The following is a 20,211-nucleotide window of genomic DNA, read 5'->3' on the forward strand; positions in this document are numbered from 1 at the left end:
ACCCGGCGGCCGCACCTGCGCTCACCTGCGCGGCCCCGGCCCCGCGCCCCCACGCCCCTCCTGGGGACTCAGCCCTTTGTTAACATTTCCAATTCGTGGACGTTGAAATCGTTATGAATGCTCTTTTTATTTTTGCCAGTTTATTTCAAGAGGTTGGGGTGCAGAGGGAAGATGCTGAAAAGGAGGCGTTCGCCTCTCTCCGCCACCGTGCAAGCCAGTCATTAGGGAACTCAGATGACAATTAAATCTGGAACCAGATGGGGCTGGCGCAGGGAGGGATTGATCTTCCGGGGCTCTCGAGGCCTTGGAGACGGGGGCGCCCGCGCGCGGCTGGCGTCTCGCGTGCCCCCTGCCGGGAGGCGGTTGACGCGGCGGTGACCTCAGCGGGTCGGGGAGGGGGTGGCTCTGCCAGCTGGTGGCCCGGGCCAGAAGCCTGGCGTGACTCCGCTTTAAATTGACGATGACGTTGCAAACCCTGCTGGAGGGAGGTCAGGAAAACAGCGCAGCTTGGAGTGGTTCTGCGCAGAGGACCAGGAAGGCCTATGGGGACAGCTCGGTCCAGACAGGGCGCCTCGCTGCGTGGAACATGCAGGCCAAACCCAAAGAACTCAGACATCAACTGTCACGTCATGTGCAAGCTTCTTCGCATATTCACACGCCAAGGAAGGAACAGAGCCTCTTTGCAGAAGGACATGGGCTGCCATCTACTCCACCCAGGCCCCTGAGTGCTTTCCCTGTTCGTGTGCCGTGACTTCCCACGGCATTAAAGTAGCCTTAGCAACTACCTAGAGAGAGCTTACTATGTGCCAGGCACATACATTAGTCCACTGAACGGCAAAGTCTAGAAACCATAAAAGACTTTAAAAATAAAGAGGCTTAATTTTTCTTCCTCTGCTTTCTTCCAGAGCACTTCTAGTGCAATTTTTAATTGCATATATTTCCAGCTTTGAGTTAAGTGGTTAAATTTTCTTTGCAAATACAAACACGAAATAATTCAACCAGCATTATGAGGGCAATATATTCGGTGATAACAGTTACCATTTCCTGAGCGTGCACTGCTTCTCTAGGAAGCGCTCCCTAGCTGCGTTGTCCCACATCGTCATGACTATAGTCTATGAAGTTACTCACTGTCCCCACTTTACCGGTGACGCTCCTATAGCCAACCAGTGGCAGAGATGGGACTCAAACCTCGGCTATCCCACTCCAGGACCCACGTACCTAACTGGTTTTCTATTACATCCCTGTAAGCTCTCTAGGAAACAGTAGTGCAAATAACAGCTATCTCAAGTTTTGTACCCAGAGTCTTTCTCAGTGGAAGCATGTCAACCCAAGGGTATCTGTCCACTGAGAGTCCTATTTATTCTCATTACTGCTGAATTGGAGAAATAGGTTAGAATTAGGTCTGGCAATTATAAGCTGGTATACAAGAGTAAGACTCAGACCAGCTCAATAAAATGGTCCTACAGAAAGCCAGCTCTCGGGTACAAGTGCCCTTAAGAGACCATTGAAACTGGGTGCCAATTATTGTCAAAATGGAGACTCAGGCCAACTGTTATACCTAGTCTTTTTGGCAGAAGTCCCCAAATTTTTAAATGCTTTATAGTTATTAGTTGTATTCTTTACCTTGGGTATACATTAATTTCAAAAAAGTTTATTTGGAAGGGATTCTATAAAGTAACATTGCTCAAAGGTAGGTGTTTTTAGGTGTTTAATTGAACCGTTTTAGTATCCAGGGTAAGCATTTGGTTAAACTCTCTTTAACATTTTTCCTGTTTCCTATTACAGAGCGTATGTTCTGTGGAGTAGAATCTGTAGCCATCACTCATTGATTGGTCTATTGGGTTAGAGCCAGTTAAGACTGTTGCTTTGGTTTGAGTGTCCAAACCTCCAAAACTTGTGTTAAAATTTCTTTTTTTTTTTTTTAACCGGTAAAGGGATCGCAACCCTCGGCACAGTGTGGTCCGCACCATGCTCAGCCAGTGAGCACACCGGCCGTCCCTATGTAGGATCCGAACCCGTGGCCTCGGCGCTACCAGTGCCGCACTCTCCCGAATGAGTCACAGGGTCGGCCCTTAAAATTTAATTGCCATTGTGACAGTATTAAGAGGTGGGACCTTTAAGAGGTGATTAGGTCATGAGGGCAGAGCCCTCATGAATGGATTAATGTTATTGTGGAAGTGTGTTAGTTGTCACGGAGTGGGTCAGTTGCCATGGGAGTGGATTAGTTATCACAAGTGGGCTCCTGATATAGGGATTAAGTCTAGCCCCTATTTTTTTCCTCTATTCTACATGTTTACTTCTGCCTTCTCCCCTTCTGCCATGGGATGACCCTCACCAAATGCCAGCACCGAATGCTCTTGGACTTCTCAGCCTCCAGAACCATGAGCCATATACATTTCTATTCATTATAAATTACCCAGTTGTGATATTCTGTTATAACAACACGAATGGACAACAAAAAAATTGATACTGAGAAATGGAGTCATTGCTGTTACAAATACCTGAAAATGTGGAAGCAGCTTTGGAAGCAGCTTTGGAACTGGGTAATGGGCTAGGGTTGGATTAATTTGGGAGAGCAGGCTACAAAAAGCCTAGATTGCTATGATTGGGGCATTGAGGGCAATTCTGGTGAGGCCTCAGAAGAACAAGAGCTGTAGGGCAAATTCAAATCTTAGAGATTACTTAAGTTGTCATGACCAAAATGTTGGTAGAAATATGACAGTTAAGACCATTCTGATGAGGTTTCAGATGGAAATGAGGAACGAGGAACTGGAAACTAGAGGAAAGGCCATTCTTGTTATACAGTTGCTAAGAACTTGCTGGAACTGTGTCCATGACCTGGGACTTTATGAAATGTAGAGCTTAAGAGCAATGAACTAGGATATCAGGCAGAAGAAATATCAAAGCAGCAAGGCATTCAGACTGCTGGGTGATTACTTTTGACCCCATACAATGAGATGTAAGAGGAAAAAAGTGATTTAAAGATGGAATTTATGGAGCCGGCCCGGTGGCGCACTGCTACAGTGCGCCACTTGGGAGCACAGCGGTGCTCCTGCCGAGGGTTTGGATCCCACATACAGACTGGTTCCCGCTCACTGGCTGAGCGAGGTGTGGGCGCAACACCGAGGGTTGCGATCCCGTTGCCGGTCCCGGTCCGGTACGGGCGCGACACTGAGGGTTGCGATCCGTTGCTGGACACGAAAAAAGACAAAAAGTATAAAAAAAAAGATGGAATTTATCATTGAAAGAGAAGCAGAGCAAAAAGATTTGGAAAATTCACTGCCTGGCTGTGTAAAGAATGATAAGGCATGTTTAAGAGTGAATACCAACGGTGTGGCCAAGTGACCATTTGCTAAGGAAATTAGTATTTATAGAAGGAAGCCAGGTGCTATTCATCAGGACAATGCGAGAAAGACCCCAAAGGCATTTCTGAGATCTTTAGGCTACCCCTTCCATCACAGGCCCAGAGCTCTAGGAGTGCAGAATGTTCTGGGGGGATGGGCCCAGGGCACCCTACACAAGCTCACTTCCCAGAGTCCCCTAGAGTCTCTACACGCTGCATTCTGGCACAGCATTCCTAGCTGTCCCAGCCATGGCTCAGGTGGGCCTAGGTGTGGCTTGACCTTCTGCTCCAGAAGGCACAAGCTGTAAACCTTGGCAGTTATTCACATGGTGTTAAGTCTGCAGACTTGCCAAATGCAAGAGTTGTAGGGGCATCCCTACGTCCACCCTTATTTCAAAGGATCACAGCCTGGGGGAAACAGCCAGACAGAAACCTACTGCAGAGAGTCCTCTCTAGAGCAGTGCCTAGTGGAGCCAGGGAAGTGGGGCCATCCCCAAGACCACAGAACTGTAGGACCACCAGAGTGCAACTGCAGCCAGGGAGAGCTGCAGCATGAGACTCCAACCTGTGAATGCTGCTGGGTGGACTGAACCCAACAAAGCCATAGAGCAGGGCTGCCTAAGGCCTTGGGGGCCCAACCCTGCCCCAGTGTGACCAGAAGGCAGGACATGGAGTCAAAGGAGACTATTCTCTTGTCTTAAGATTTAAAGTTTTCTCTGTTGGATTTTGGGCTTACTTGGAACCAGTTACCCCTTTCTTCTTGCCTGTGTCTCTCTTTTGGAATGGGGATGTGTATCCTATGCCTACTTTGCCTTGTATTTTGGAAGTAGATAACTTGTTTTTGTTTCACAGGTTCACAGCTGGAGGGAATTTGTCTTGGGATCAGTTGTACCTTGAGTCTCACTCATATCTGATTCAGATGAGACTCTGGACTTTGGACTTTTGAGTTGAGGCCAAAGTAAGTCAACACTTTGGGGGTATTGGCAAGGAATGGATGTATTTCATATGTGAGAAGGACATGAGTTTGGGGGGACCAGGGGTGAAATTCTATGGCTGGAATGTCTTATCCAAAACTCATGTTGAAATGTATTACCACTGTGATCATATTAAGAGGTGGGTGAGAACGTTAAGAGGTCATGAGAACTCTGCCCCAGTGAGTGGATTAATGCCGTTGTCACAGGAGTGAGTTGGTTATTGAGGGAGTGGGATCCCGATAAAAGGATGAGCTTGGCCCTCATTTCTCTCTGTCTCACCTGCTCCTTGCCCTTTCACCACGTTGTGATGCAGCACAGAGGCCCTCACCAGATGCCATCACCATGCTTTTGGACTTCCCAGACTCCAGAACTGAGAGCCAACTAAATATCTGTTTCTTATAAGTTTCCCAGTCTGTTGTATTCTGTTATAGCAGCAGAAAATGGACTAAGACAGTTGTGTAAGAAGAATGTTGGCCCTGTGTGTACCTGCCCCTTCATTCACCTCGAAATGTTGTGCAACGACTTTGACGGCAAGCCTGCGTCCTTCAGTTTGCTCATGTCTCATGAGAGGACTTCAGCTTCACTCCTAGCTTGGCTGCTTGTTAATGCCTGATAGCCACACCCTAGGTCATTGTTAGCAGCACACCTACAACCTCAGCTGCAAACCAGAAACTACCCACGTTCTGCTGAACTACGCTAACTCAGCTTGTGTTGGGTCACTTGGAAGATGGTCTTATTAAAATGTTAAAGTCTGTCGCAACCTTAAGCTGAACAAGCAGATGGCTATTCACCTAGAGTGTGCAGTAATCACTCTCCACAGAACTGCTTTATTAAATCGGGCCATCTTCCTGACTGAAGAATGTGATAAGAAGCATTTCTACGGAACTCATTGAATCTACTGTATGTTATTGAAGGTATTCATTCTATAAAACAATGTCTTATTTATTTGGGATAAACATGATCAAACGCTAAAAATTAAAGATCCGAGGCAGAAAAAATAGTTTCTAGACATATGTGGCTGAAAAAATACATAGGATCAGAAAACATTTTACCAATATATGTACAGAAACATAATGTCAGTGAGACGCTTATTCTGGTTTGGGTTCCTCTAGAAGCAGATCCTGAGCCAACAGCTTGTATGCAAGTAGTTTACTGGAGAAGTAATCCCAGAAAGGACAGTGCAGAAGGAGAGAAAAGTGGATAAGGGAATAAATGTGTGTAAATGAGCAACTGGGGCTCCATTCCCCTGGGGAGCCTCTGAGATGCAAAGCGGCACAGGTCTCAGAGTCTTCTGACCAGCGGCCAGGGAAGCTGAGACTTTATCCATCGATTCCCACCTCCTGTGGTTGAGAGCCTCCCCGGGCATGGCCCCTGGTTCAGCAGAGTCCCAGGCCCTTCAGGCCTTGGAGTCACTTCATCAGCCAGTGCTTCCATTGCACCTGATCCTCACTCCAATCCAGCACAGGTGAGAGTCGTAGCACAGAACCAGGGGTAGAGGTATTACCACCTTGTGTAGCACCAGCAATGGCATCTGTGATGGTTAATTTTATGTGTAAACTTGACTGGGCCATGGGGTGCCCAGATATTTGGTTAAACATTATTCTGGGTGTGCCTGTGAGGAATGAGATCAACATTTGAATCAATAGACTGAGTAAAGCAGATTACCCTCCCCAGTGTGGGTGGGCCTTATCCAATCAGTTGAAGGTATGAATAGTACAAAAATGCTGACCCTCCCCTGAGTAAGAAAGGGTTCTCCAGCAGATGGTCTTTGAACTGGAGCACTGGCTCTCCCTGGGTATCCAGCCTAACGGCTCACCCTGCAGAGAAGACTTGCCCCTCCATAATCATGTGAGCCGATTTCTTATAATAACTCTCTCTTGATAGATATAGATACAGATAGATAGATACAGATGTCCTATTGGCTCTGTTTCTCTGGAGAACACTGACTGATAACAGTATCCTGTGGCCATGCCATCTGGCTGGTGAGAGATGTGTGTGTCTGCTTCCCAAAGTCCCTTCGGATACCACCTGCCTTGGTTTGGGCCTTCCGCCACACCTCCCGATACCCACAAAGTAGAGTCTGAGCCAGAGCTTCAGTGCAGGCTGCTTATTGGGAGGTGATCATGAGAAACGCACAGGAGGAAGTGGGAAGATGAGACAGGGAAAGGGAGGAGCTAAAACAAAGGCTGAGTTAATAAGTGGTTACTGCTATAGGCCCCTGGGATTTCATCACACTGGGGCCCTGAATTTGTTTCCCGTCCCTGTGGCAAAAAAAGTCCCACAGACTGGGTGGCTGGAAGCAACAGAAATTTATTCTCTCACAGTTTGGGAGGCTGGAAGTCTAAAGTCAAGGTGTTGGCAGGGCTGGCTCCTTCTGGAGGCTCTGCGGGAGAATCTACCAGCTTCTCTCCCAGCTTCTGCTGGTGGCCAGCAATCCCTGGGGTTCCTTCCTTGGCTTGTAGGCAAATCACTTCACTCTCAGCCTCTGTCTTCACATGAAGTTCTCTCCCCTTCTGTGTCTCTGTCCAAATTTTCCTCTTCTTATGAGGACACCCATCACTGGGTGAGAGTCCACCCTAATCCAGAATGACCTCATCCTGAGCTGATCACATCTTCAAAGACCCTATTTCCAAATAAGGTCATATTCACAGGTACTGGAGTTAAGACTCGGACACATCTTTTGGGGGACACAGCTCATGCACAAGAGGGCCCTCTGAGAAACCATCAGGCTCCCGCCTCAGGAGCATCCCACCAGAGGAAGGGAGGTGGAACTTCCCATCACATCACTCAGGAGGTGTCCCGGGCCCTCTTTGTGATGCTAGGATCAGTCAGTGGGTCCTGGTGTGGTCATCCAGATCTATCCACTGTGGACCCACCTGCCATCATCTGTTTGCTTCAGCAGCTATTAATAATTTTCACTAGATTCAATATTTCGCTTGGAATTGCCGTATCTTGCTAGTCCCTGAGTTACTGATGAGCTGCCGTTCTGGTGAGGCTCTGTTCTTCATCACTAGACGGCTGCCCTGAAGTACAGTTCCTACACGACAGGCAAGCTAAATGCCCTCGTGTGTTGTTGTTCGCCAGTTTCAGCATCATGAATTGGTGCTCCAGATCATTCAAAACAGACCACTGATTTTTTTTTTTAAGTATCATTACGAATTCATGGACTTTGAAAAGCACATTTAATGTGTTTAAGTTTATTTCCCTCTTTTCATACTTGTTGGGAGATATTTCCCCATGAGCTCTCACATTTCTGAATATCCAAGCTGAGTTATGACAGCTTTTGTTCCAGACTATTCTTTCAAGAGAGCCTTATAGTAAACGGCCTCAGAAGATAAGAGATATTGCCCTCCCAGGCAGAGGGCAAATTTGCTTGTCTCCATCTGGGACAAAGTTTGAGCAGGTTTGCTTGCAATCTCTTTAAAGATTGGGGTTCCCTAAGCTCGGGGTCCTCAGCTGTGACACAAGCCCACCCTGCATGTCCTCTGTGGGCCTTGGGAGCAAGACGCACTGATGTGAACCTGAAGACCTGCAGCATGCTCAGCCTTGAGTGATGAGGTCCTTTGTCTCTGACCCAGGAGTCTCACATCTTCTGCCAGAATCCCCAAACCACAGCTATCTGCGTCAGCTTGCAAGTAGGGTAAAACCTCAGGTCCATTTAGCTCTTCACGGTGCTCGTTCCCCAAGATGTATGCTCAATCACTTCTTTCTTCTGGATGTAGCTTTCACTGCATCCCATGAGCTTTATCAGGAAGCACGTCTTTGCCATTGCTTCCAAGGGGATTTGTGGCTTCTCTTTTACTTCTTCTCTGACGAGGCCTTTATCTAGGAGCACATTCCTTAATTACCAGGAAATCCAGAGTTTGTTGTCCATTGATTGTGATTAGGCAGTTGAGTCTATAAATCTCTGCATCCATCCATTCCTGTTGCGTATAACAGAGTACCTGAAACTGGGTTATTTATAAAGGAATGAAATTTATTTCTTACGTTTTTGGAGGCCAGGAAGCGCAAAGTCCAGGGCACACCTATGGTGAGGGCCTTGTTCTTGGTGGTGGCCCTCTAAAGCAACCCAGGGTGTCACATGGCAGGAATGGCCTGAGCAACAGTGAGCTGACCTTCTCACCTCTCTCCCTATAAAGCCATCAGAGCCACACCCATGATAACCCATTACTTCACCAATGGGTTAATCCATTCACAAGGGCACAGTCCTCACAATCCAATCACCTCTCAAAGGCCCCACCTTTCAATTACCGTAATTGGATTTCTCACCCTCTTAACACTGTTACAGTGGAAGCAAGTTTCTGACACATGAAATTTTGGGGGACACATTTGACCCATATCAATCCCTATTTTCCAAAATTTGCTAGGATTTTGAATGTTCCATGAATATACAAAAGAATGCATACATAAGGGTACTTCAAAAAGTTCATGGAAAGATTTGTATTATCTTTGAATTCTGTTTTCCCACAAACTTTTTGAAGTATCCTCACACTCTTGAATTAGTTCATTTTCTGTCACTTATAGCAGAATACCTAAAACTGGGTAATTTATAAAGAAAAGAAATTTATTTTTTATAGTGTGGGAGGCTGGGAAGTCCAACATTGAGGGGACACGTCGGGTAAAGGCCTTCTTCCAGGTGGGGCTCTCTGTAGAGTCCTGAGATGGCACAGGGCATCACATGGCGAGGGGTAAGAGCGTGTGCTTACATGCTTACTTGCCCTCCTCATAAAGCCACCAGTGCCCCTCCCATGATAGCCCACTCATCCATAATCCATTAATCCATTAACGAGGGCACAGCCCTCATGACACAGTCACCTCCCAAAGGCTCCTCCTTTCAACTTTGCCACATTGGGGGTCACGCTTCCACATGAGCTTTGAAGGGGAAAACAGACCGTAGCAACTCACTCTAATCAAGAGAATATGCATGTAAATTATGTAAAGTTTTCATGCTTTTTAAATTTTTATTTTATTTTTAATTGACATATATAATTGTACATATTTATGGGGTACATGTGATATTTAATACACTATACAATGTATAATGATCAAATCAGAGTAGTTGTTATATCCATCACCTCAAACATTTATCCTTTTTGTGTGTTGGGAGCATTCTAAATCATCCCTTCTAGCTATTTTGGAATATATAATAAATTATTGTTAACCGTAGTCACCCTACTTTGCTATAGAACATTAGGACTTACTCCTCCTGTCTACCTCTAATCTTGTACCCACTAACCAACCTCTCCATATCCTCCTCTCCCCCATCCTCTTCCCAGCCTCTGGTAACCACGATTCCACTCTCTGCTCCTACCTAAGAGACCCACTGTCTTACATTTCTCATATGAGTGAAAACATGTGGTATGTGTTTTTCTGTGTCTGGCTTATTTCACTTAACATAATGTCCTCTAAGCTCATCCATGTTGCTATAAATGACAGGATTTTATCCTTTTTTATGGCTGAATAGTATTCCATCATGTACATGTACCACATTTTCTTTATCTGTTCATTCACTGATGGACACAGGTTGGTTCCATATCTTGACTGCTGTGAATAGTGCTGCAATGAACATGGAAAAGCAGAAATCTCTTCCACATACTGATTTACTTACCTTTGCATATATACCCTGTAGTGGTATTGCTGATCATATGGTATTTCTATTTTTAGTTTTTTGGGGACCCTCCATAATGTTTTCCATAATGGCCACACTAATTTACATTCCCCCAGCCATGTGTACAAATTCTTTTATCCACATCCTTACCAGCACTTGTTATTTTTTGTCTTTTTGATAATAACCACTTTAATTGGGATGAGATGGTATCTCAGTGTGGTTTTGCTTTGCATTTCCCTGATGATTAGTGATGCTCAGCATTTTCTCATATATCTGTGGACCACTTAAATGTGTTCTGAGAAATGTCTATACAGATCATTTGTTCATTTTTCAATTGAATTTTTTTTTTTTTTTTTTTTTTTTCTTGAGTTGTTTGCATTCCTTATATACTCTGGTTGTTAATCCCTTGTTGGATGGATAGTTTGCAAATATATCCCCCCATTCTGCAGGTGGTCTCTTCACTCTGTTGATTTCATTCTGTGTCCTTTGCTGTGCAGAAGCCTTTTAGTTTGATGTAATTCCACTTGTCCATTTTTGCTCTTGTTGCCTGTGCTCTTGAGGTCTTATCCAAAAAAACCTTTGCTCAGACCAATGTCCTGAAGTATTGCTTCTTTCTTCTAGAAGTTTCATAGTTTCAGGTCTTACATTTAAGTCTCTAATCCATTTTGAGTTGATTTTTGTAAATGGTGAGAGACAGGGGTCAGTTTTATTCTTCTGCATGTGGACATCCAATTTTTCCAGCACCATTTGCTGAAGAGACAGTTCTTTCCCCAATATATGTTCTTGGTGCCTTTGTCAAAATTCAGTGGGCTCTAAATGCATGGATTCATTTCTCAGTTCTCTATTCTGTCCCACTGGTCTATGTGTCTACTTTTATTCCAGTACCATGCTGTTTTGGCTTTGTAGTATATTTCAAAGTCAGTTAGTATGATGTCTCTAAGCTTTGTTTTCTTCTTGCTCAGCATTGCTTTGGCTATTCAGGACCCTTTGTGATTCCATAAGAATTTTAGGATTTTTTTTTTCTGTTTCTCGGAAGAACATCATTGATATCTCGATAGGGATTGCATTGAATCTGTATATCACTTTGGGTAGCATGAGCATTTTATCAATGTTAATTCTCCCAATCCATGAACATGGGATATCTCTATTTATTTGTTTCTGTTTTAATTTCTTTCATCAGTGTTTTATGGTTTTCATTGTAGAGATTTTTCACCTTTTTGTTAAATTTATTCCTAGGTATTTTATTATTTTTTTGCAGCTATTGTAAATGGGATTGCTTTCTTGATTCCTTTTTCAGGTTGTTCTCTATTGGTGTATAGAAATGCTACTTATCTGTGTACTTTGCTTTTGTTGATTTTGATTCTGTAACTTTACTGAATTTGTTTATCATTCTTGCCTGGGGCTTGATGCATCCTTTCAAATTTCAGACTCAAATCTCTCTTCAGCAGTAGAATTGTGGTTTCTAGATGCTGGAAATGTAATGGGAGAGGGGGGATGGTGAGTGCTTGGTTAACAGACACAAAATTATGCTAGATAGGAAAAATCAGTTTAGTGGTGTACAGTAGTGCTAGGCATCTATGACTAACAGTAATCCAATGTATGCTCTCAAATGGCTACAAGAGAGGAGCTCAAATGTTCTCATCACAAAGAGATGATAAATGTTCGTGATCATAAATATGCTAATCACCCCAATTTGATCATTGCACATTTTATACATGAATTGTAATATAACTCTGTACCCATATATGTGTACAATCAATACATGGCAATTAAAAAATAAATAGTCAAAAAAAATTTCTCTACACTTTCAGTTTAGGAAAATCTTTGATTATTCATTTATTTAATACCTGCCTTCTCCATCTCTCTCTCTCTCTTTATTTATTTATTTATTTTTAAATTTTTATTGAATCATAATTGATTATATATATTTTAGGGGTTCAGTGCTGACATATGTTCATCAAATCAATATTACTAGCATGTATATTGTTACAAGTCATACTTATTCTTTATGCCCCTTATTCACTCTCCCCATCCTCCTCTCCCTCCCCCTTCCCCCCTCTAATCACCCTAGATTTCTTCTCTCCTTCTGAAAGAATAATGATTACTCCGCTGATTTGTTGCCTAGATGATCTGCCCAATGCTGAGAGTTGTGATCAGGTCCCCCAATATTATCAAAGAGCAGATGCTTCTTCTGTCATTCTGGAATGAGCTTTGTAGAGAGAGACATCCTCTTCTTTTCTTTGGTTTCTGCTGGTGACTTTCCTTGTGTCAATGCACTCCAGTGGCTGACGGACCATCTGCATGGAGGTTGTGGCATCTAGCTACTTTCATGGCAGCCATGGTTATTGTGGTGGCTGTGGTGGGCCACCCACATGGAGGTGATGTTTTTGGCATGCTCCTTGGTGCTGGCAGTGTGCCTGGTTGTGGGAGGAGGGGTCTGGTCCTCAGATCCATGCCTCAGGTACCCGGGCAGGCCCCAAGGTGCTGGAGGTGTGCCTGGGGCAGAACTATTTTTTTGTCCTTTGCTTACTTTCAAAATGGGGGAACTTCCTGTGGGGACCAGTACTCAAGCTGTGTGGTTGAGCTAAATTGCCGTTTTGCTGCTGATTCCCTAGAGAATGCTTTTTGTGCAGCTCAGGTTTTAATGATTGACTTTATAGGTACCTCTGGCCCTCTAGAGACCTGGTGCACCTGGGTTGTGTTGAAACTCTGATCTGAGCCTGAGTCTTTTCATCAAACTGCACGCCATGCAATTCTATATTCCTGATCAGTCTCCTCTGAGTGGTCCTGTGCTGATTGGGAGGCAGATCAGCTGTCCTTGCTGTTCCCCAGTGATCTTCCAGTGGGCCTGTCTCCCCCACTGCCTGTGCTCCAAACACTTCCCACAGTTATAGGCCCTGCACCAGTTCTTTGCAATGACTCACTGGCCTCCAAGTGGCTCCATTTTTTCAGTAGTGGCTCCTTATTTTTGTGTGGGTCTATGGGAACCCTATTAGTGGTCTTGCTGCCCTGGGGGCCACCAAGGCCCTCTTCTCCCCCTGCCACTTCCAAGTAACTTGATACAAAGGGCACAGCTGTGGCTTCTCCCAGCTCCTGCTCCATGCACTCAGCAGCTCCAGCCTTAAAGCAGCTGTAGCACAAAATGTTTGGAGCGTTTTTTTCTTTCTCTCATCGTGGCTTCTCCCACCTTCAGGCACTCTGTAGGTCTCTCCTCCTCTTCCCCTGAGCTCCAGGGGCCCCAGCTTGGCTGTTGTTGCTATTTATAGTTGTAAATTGGTTGATTTGTGGGAGAGAGTGATGCTGGGGACTGTCTATTCTGCCATGTTGACTAGACTGCCTCTCTTTTTTTAGTATTATGGAACTTTTATTATTTTCCTTCTGATTCTTCTTTATATGTCTTCAATGTTTTATTTTTTTCCCTTCATGATTTCCATCTCTTTTTATTTTTACTCTGTGCTTTGAAATGTGTCTTCTGTTTCATATTTTACTCCAGTAATTTAGGTGTTTGTTCTTCTCTTCTAATTGGTCAATTAAAATTTCTCTTTACGGGCCGGCCCGGTGGCGCACTGGATAGTGCGCCGCTTGGGAAGCGCGGTGGCGCTCCCGCTCGAGGGTTCGGATCCCACATACAGACCGGTTCCCGCTCAATGGCTGAGCGAGGCGCGGGAGCAACACCGAGGGTTGTGATCCCGTTGCCGGTCCCCGGTCCGGTACGGGGGCAACACTGAGGGTTGTGATCCGTTGCCGGACACGGAAAAAAGACAAAAGACAAAAAAAAAAAAAAAAAAAAAATTTCTCTTTACCTTCAAAGTTGTCTTTTGTGTTGAACTTAAAACTCCCTAAGTGTTTTTTGTCTCGTGTTTATAATCTTAGGAAAGAAAGTGTAATTTGAGGGGGAAACACTCTCTTTCACCATCAAGGAGATTTATGATGGTTAAAATGGTTGTTCCATTATTTTATGGCCGCAACCGAGAGAAAGGAGGACTCTAGAGACCCTCAGGCTCTAGGAACCTCCGTCCTCACCTTGCACAGCAGCTGCTCCCATGGCTTCTGCCTGTCCAGACCCTTACTCCAGCGTCCTGCTTGCTTCTTTCCAAAATACGCAGGCCTCACCCATTTCAAATCTGGTGAGTGTTTATGGCACCAGAACTCCCACTCCCAGCCTCTGCCTTTCTGACCATTTGCCCTGCCTTTCTGTCTTCTCTCTGCGCTCTCCACTGGTCCCTCCTCTGCCTGTTCTGCTAACAAACATCGCCGCACCTCCACCTGCCCCCTCCACCTGCCCCACCACCTCTCTCAGCCTTGAAAAATCTCTGCACGACCCTGTCATCTTCTCAAGTTACTGGCCTGTGTTCTTCCCTTTCCTAATTCTTGCTGGCATTGAGTAGAACCCTTCCACTGGTGTGTGGAAATGCCTGTGGAGGAGGAGTGAGCTGACGTGGGACCCCAGCCATGGCTACCCCACCTTACAGACCCCCCACCAGGGGCTGGGCGGGAGAGGCCCCCGCCTCACTTTTATTTTCAGAGCAAGAGCATGAACAGGAGGTTCTGAAACAGGCTTTTCATACTTGCTCTTAGTGGTCTTGGGGTTCGGAAGTCCCTTGAGAATCTGATGAAAGCTAAGAAAACGCTCCTCAGAGGCAGAAAATTTCAGAGGAGACTTGGATTCCTAAGGCCAAGTGTCAGTGGGCCCCAGGTGACAGAAGACACGGGAGCCTAAAGTGCACTAGGACCGGCACACTCGCTTAAAAAAAAAACAACAGGCACTTGAAGATTAAACTATTTTGATCACCTCTTGATTATATAAATCATAATGATGCTATAATGGGCAAAGCCTGTTGGACAGAAATATGTTTTAAAAATAAAATCTGTTTTCTCCCCATGTGAATTTACCCCAGGATGCCCATGAGTGCTGTTCTCAGTGCCCTTGCCTGGGGCCCAGTGAGAGAACTGTCCATCTGTTGTAAAGCCTGAAATAAACATTGCCTTAAAAGTGCATGGTGCTTTGATTTTTCTTTAAAAGCACCCATTAACTTTTACCATATTTCATGAAAAACTTTACAAAAAACTTCTTCTGGAAAATTACTTTTTGAAATAGAACAGAAGCAGATACTGGCAAATCCATATTTGGTGACATAATTTGTTGCCTGGCATTCCATGTACTGGGGAAGCAAAATCAGTCTTAATGTGAAACGTTTTTGCTTTATGAATGGCTTCAGCCATTACGTGTAAGTTTTACTTCCAAGGGGAAATATTTTTAATCGCCCCATTTTCTTTTATTTTGACTTATTCCAGAAAAAAAGCACATTAAAGTAATTATGGGTTTGATTAGTTGGTACCCGGTTTTAGAGGCCACAAGTTAATGAAAATGAAGAAGTCTCTTAAGAAACAGGGCTTTGCACACTTGTCCAAGTACTAAGTTTTATGAAGATTCTGCCTGAACAATGTGAGCACGTTAGCCTGGGGAGAGAAAGCCTCGCTCCCCACCACGCCGCTTCTGGTGGGGGCCCGTCAGCTCTGGGGACCGGGCAGAGATGAAGGTGACAGGGTGGGATGGTGGGGTCACAGAGGAGTTAAGAAAGTAAGTGGTAGAATAACCAGCCCAGGAGAAAAGTCGTTCAACCTAAAGGATTAAGACAGGAAGGTGCAGATGACAGAAAACCAGGGAGGACAGGCTCTTGGAGAGAGGCTGGGCAGAGACGGTTGTAATAAAACGTGCACATGGGATGGCAGTGTTTCCTACGTCAGGCTAAAGGGAGTGCAGAAGTGAGGTGTCAGGACCAGGAGGCACGTCCAGTGACGAAAAGCAACAGACATTCGTATTTTCATGGAGGTGACGTTTCTTAATGCGGGAAAAAGCAAAATACCCATATTATTAGGAAAGCTTGGTAAACTAGAGCAGTAGCTTTATGGATTATCATGAAATCAGTAAGATAGTAAATATGAAGAATGTGAAATAAGGATATACAAAATAAAGCCTAAATTATTTATACCGTGACTGAAGCTACACACCAGAAAAAGAGCAGAAGGGCCCGTGACTGATAATACCGAGCTGCTTGTGAAGGTGCTGAAACAGGGGAGAGTTTTCAGCCTTGACGCTGTGCAGGTGCATTCTGAACCATTTTCAAGGTTAGAAGACAATACAAGTGTTTCCTGTGGTGTGATGGTGCCTCTCTGTATCGTGCAAATACAGATCTGAACTACAAAATCCCCTGAAAGGAATGGCACTGTCATCTCTCAGTGCTGTCATCTCTCAGCTCCAGACCCCCACCTCTGCCCTCCCTTTCTGGGCTCTGCTCTGTCAAGCTGGGCCCAGGGCCCTGCAGGCCTCCACCCTCCATCCTTGGCTCCCGGATAAGTGCTCCCAACAGTGGCTGCAGAGAAGGGCGGCGAGGCCAGGAGGGAGAAGAGGCTGCTCCTCGTTAGCTTGCGGTTCCTGCCACCCGCCACCTGGCAGAGGCTGTTTGCTCCTGTCTCCAGTTTTTCCCCATGCTCCTAGAAGCAAGCCTTTGCAGCCCTCTGGGGGCTCCAGCACGGCTGGGCAGTCGGCCTCTGCAGGGAGCTGAGCCCCACTGCCTGGGTGGCGTCCTCCGAGCTCCTGGGTGGCCAGCAGCCTGGCACCCCTCCCCGCAGCATGTGGGCCTCCCCCACCTTTCCACTCTGAGAACCAACCTCCCCTCCCCTGCCTCTTGTGGTCACCCCGATGTGACCTCAGAGCCCCCATCGCCTTACAGTCCTCCAAGGCCTGATGTTAAACACCCGGTTTCTCAGGTTAAATTCCATCTGTTAGAACTGGCAGTGTGGGATGCTGGCTGACATGGGAGTCGGAGGGAACGTCGGGTGGATGCCAGGCAAGAGATGGTTTAGATGCCAAGAGCTGAGGAGGGTTTTGAGTGAAATCAGGAGTCAAGAATACGTGGAATGGGATCATCAGCAAAAAGCCATCAAGCAAAGAAGGAAAAAGCAGGAAAGGAGAGAGAGGAAGAGCAGAAGCGCTCACGGAGAGGCGCCAAGATCCAGGCCATGAAGGACGAGAACGATAAATGACCGTCCCACCAACCACCAATGCCTGAGGCCTGGAGCAGCAGATTCTACTGTTTTGAGGAATGGGATATTAAAAAAGTTTAAATTTCACTCCTTTCTCCTCTCCCCATGAATAATCGATGTTAACATTTTCTTTTTGTCCTTCCATGAACTTTTCTGCATATGTGCTGTGCTCTGAACGTTTGTCCTCTCCCAAACTCGCGTTGCAATTTGATCGCCATCGTACCAGTGTTAAGAGGCTACCGGGGCTCTGCCTCGGGGGTGGGATCGATGCTGTTACGAAGTTGTCCCTTTGCCCTGTGCCTTCCGCCACGTGAGGACACAGTGTGCCTCCCCTCCAGAGGACGCACCAAGAAGGCTCTCACCTTGGACTTCCCAGCCTCCAGAACTGTGAGAAAAGAAATTTCTGTTCTTTGTAAATCACCGTGTCCCGGGTGTTCGGTTATAGCAGCACAAACGGAGCAGACGGCATGCAAGCACTCCTCCCTATCTACTTGTCCTGTGCTTGAGACCTGAACCCTGCAACGAGTTCATTCATTCTCTGAAACTGGTTCCTTTCAATCACATCTTGCGGTGCCAACACTGTAGACATTGGCTGTGCTCCTGGATGTACTTGAGGAGAGAATGTTGGGGAGGGGGGTGCCACAAAAGAGGAGAGGAAGCCTACATCAGCCCATGCGCTTCCCCTTAACAAAGGCATCTTTCGCTCCAGGAACTTGTTTACTTTCTGATGTTTGTACAGGATTCCTACAGGAGGCCCTATGTGTCTGGGGACATTCATAGAGGTAAGTGAAAAATTATCCCCGAGACCAGAGTTAACAGAAGTAGGAAAAATATCTTTGTGTAGTGTACCTTCTCCAAACTGGACCATGTGTTGAGATGCATGTGGTGTGCCTGGTCTGTGGTGTCCAAGAAGATGCAGGTGACAGGCTGTGGGTAACAGGACCACAGCTCTCTGGAATGTCAGTGTTTCCTAAGGACTAGAGGGCTGGGGGATGCTGATAAAACATACCCAGGTACAACATTCATATGAATCAAGTCAAACCTCAAGACCTCAAAGGAATTTTGTTGGTGCCCCAGGCTGCTGGTGACCATCTGGAAACACAGCTCACGGGTCTCCCCCAGCACGGCGGGGCCAGGAGCTGAAGCTCTGGGTGGCGCTGGCTACTCCAGCAGTAGTCCCGTCAGATGCACAGGGGTAAGTGACACTCTTCCTGCCTTGGGCTATAGTAATAAAAATAAATGCTTGGGGACCCCACATCCTGAGAAAAGGTGCTAGGCAGTACACCAACGTGAAGGTTCTGCCCGCCTGACCTATTACCCGTCTCCAAGCCAGGCCAGAGAGGGCCGGGGAGAGCACCACTTGAGGGCTGCGAGTGCCCTGTGGGTCCTTCCCTCCCCTCTGGGCAGTGTTTCACCCGCCCAAGCCAAGAGAGGGGGCTTGAGTGCGTCATGCAGATTCCCCGGGTTGGTGGGGCTGAGTGACAGGCACCAGAGCGTCCATGGCTGCTCGGGAACAACTTGAGCCCTGGAATGTGGGGGGACAGAATCCAGACGTGGGTGTTCCCGAAAGGGTCACCTCTGAAGCTGACATTGGAGGTGGGGGGACATCCCTGATGCTCAGAGGCACAGGGGTCTTCAGGGGCCACTTGGAGGAGGCTCTGTGCACATGAGGGAACTATAGGTGAAAGGTCCCTGCCCGGATGCCTCAGAAGAACCTACAAAAGCACTCCACGTGGCAGAAGACACCAATTCTACCCGCAAGCGGGAACTTCTGCGAGTGGAACTTTCTTGTCCTCCCCTCCTTCCTCCTCGTCTCCCTGGAGGAGCCGGAGGCAGTGTGATGGGGGAGGGGGGAATCCAGGCAGGGACAGTGCAGGGCACACACACCACACACTGTCCCACTCTCAGTCCCGAGTCAAGGTGGGGAACGGGTGAGGGAAGTTTAAAACTGAATGAGACATTGCAGGTTTAATATTAGGATGGACTGGGCTTTTTTATACCTAAAAAGCTTGATGCTTTGTTGATAATCTGACAACAGCCACAAAGGCCACGGCTTCTGCCACGGTCTCCTCCAGAGCATTCTGCGGTGCCTGCAGAGAAGGAGCGGACAGGTCTGTTTAAGGAGGCTCTGCTGAGAAAGAACAAAGCCGCTTTCTGTTTTCATCTACAGAGACCGGCTTATTAATAAACTGGAGACACTTTTCCATAAAAAGAACATTCTGACAAAATGGGGAAGGCAGCAGGAAGCTAGAAAATGACCCCAGGACTGGCTGGGGGAGGCCAGGCACGTGCACCTGGCCTTCTTGATGGCATGGGGGTGGAGGCGTGGACACCCGGTGCCATCGGACGTCATGACCTGAGCCAGGACTGTCCACCCAGCGGTCCTCACGCAGGGGCAGTACTCACAGCATCGCCTCCTGAGAGGGGGACAGCTGTGCTGCAAGGAGACGTCCAGGGTTGCTCCCATGACCTCTGTGGTCCTCCTAGTGAAGGAGCTGGTGTCTGGTTCATACATCAGTCCGTTTCAGGACTGGTTCATTCAAACCCACCTATTCCTACACATGGCCCAGTTCTAATTCCTGGTCCTGAAAAATTGAGGTCCAGGCTTTGAAACATCATTTCTATAAATCCTGCCACCTGTCTTGGTCAGCTCGGGCTGCTATAACAAAATACCACGGACTGGGTGGCTCAAATAACACACGCTTATTATTCGTAGTTCCAGAGGCTGGAAGTCTGAGATCAGGGTGTTGGTGGGGTCGCGGTCTGCTGAGAGCCCCTTCCTGGGTACAGACGCTGCCGTCTCCCTGCCCACACAGAGGAAGAGAGAGAGGATGGGGTGGGGGTAAGACCTCTTTCCCTTCCTCTTCTTATAAGGCCCCACTCCTATGGATTAGGACTCCACCATTGCAGCCTCAGTTAACCCCAGTCACCTCCTGAAAGGCTCGTCTCCAAATGCAGTGACTCTGGGGGCTGGGCTTCAAGCTATGGACTTGGGGGCATGACCACTGCACAGCCCTTCCAGAGAGACTGTGCCTTGGGACTGCCATCCTCCGCGGCACTCCGCACCACCTTGGTCTGAGAGTGTGCTGCTTCCTCCTGTGCTTTCTCTTAACTAGTTCAACATGTACCTGGGCGTAGCAGGTCAACTGCAAACCAAACTTGTACTTGTGTTTCAGTAAGGAAATCAAGAAAGGTACATGGTCTGATTCTGGGGTCTCTCGCTGTCTGCCAGTCCATCG

The sequence above is a fragment of the Galeopterus variegatus genome, unplaced genomic scaffold, assembly GCF_000696425.1.
Source record: "Galeopterus variegatus unplaced genomic scaffold, G_variegatus-3.0.2 Scaffold187, whole genome shotgun sequence".
NCBI lineage: Eukaryota > Metazoa > Chordata > Mammalia > Dermoptera > Cynocephalidae > Galeopterus > Galeopterus variegatus.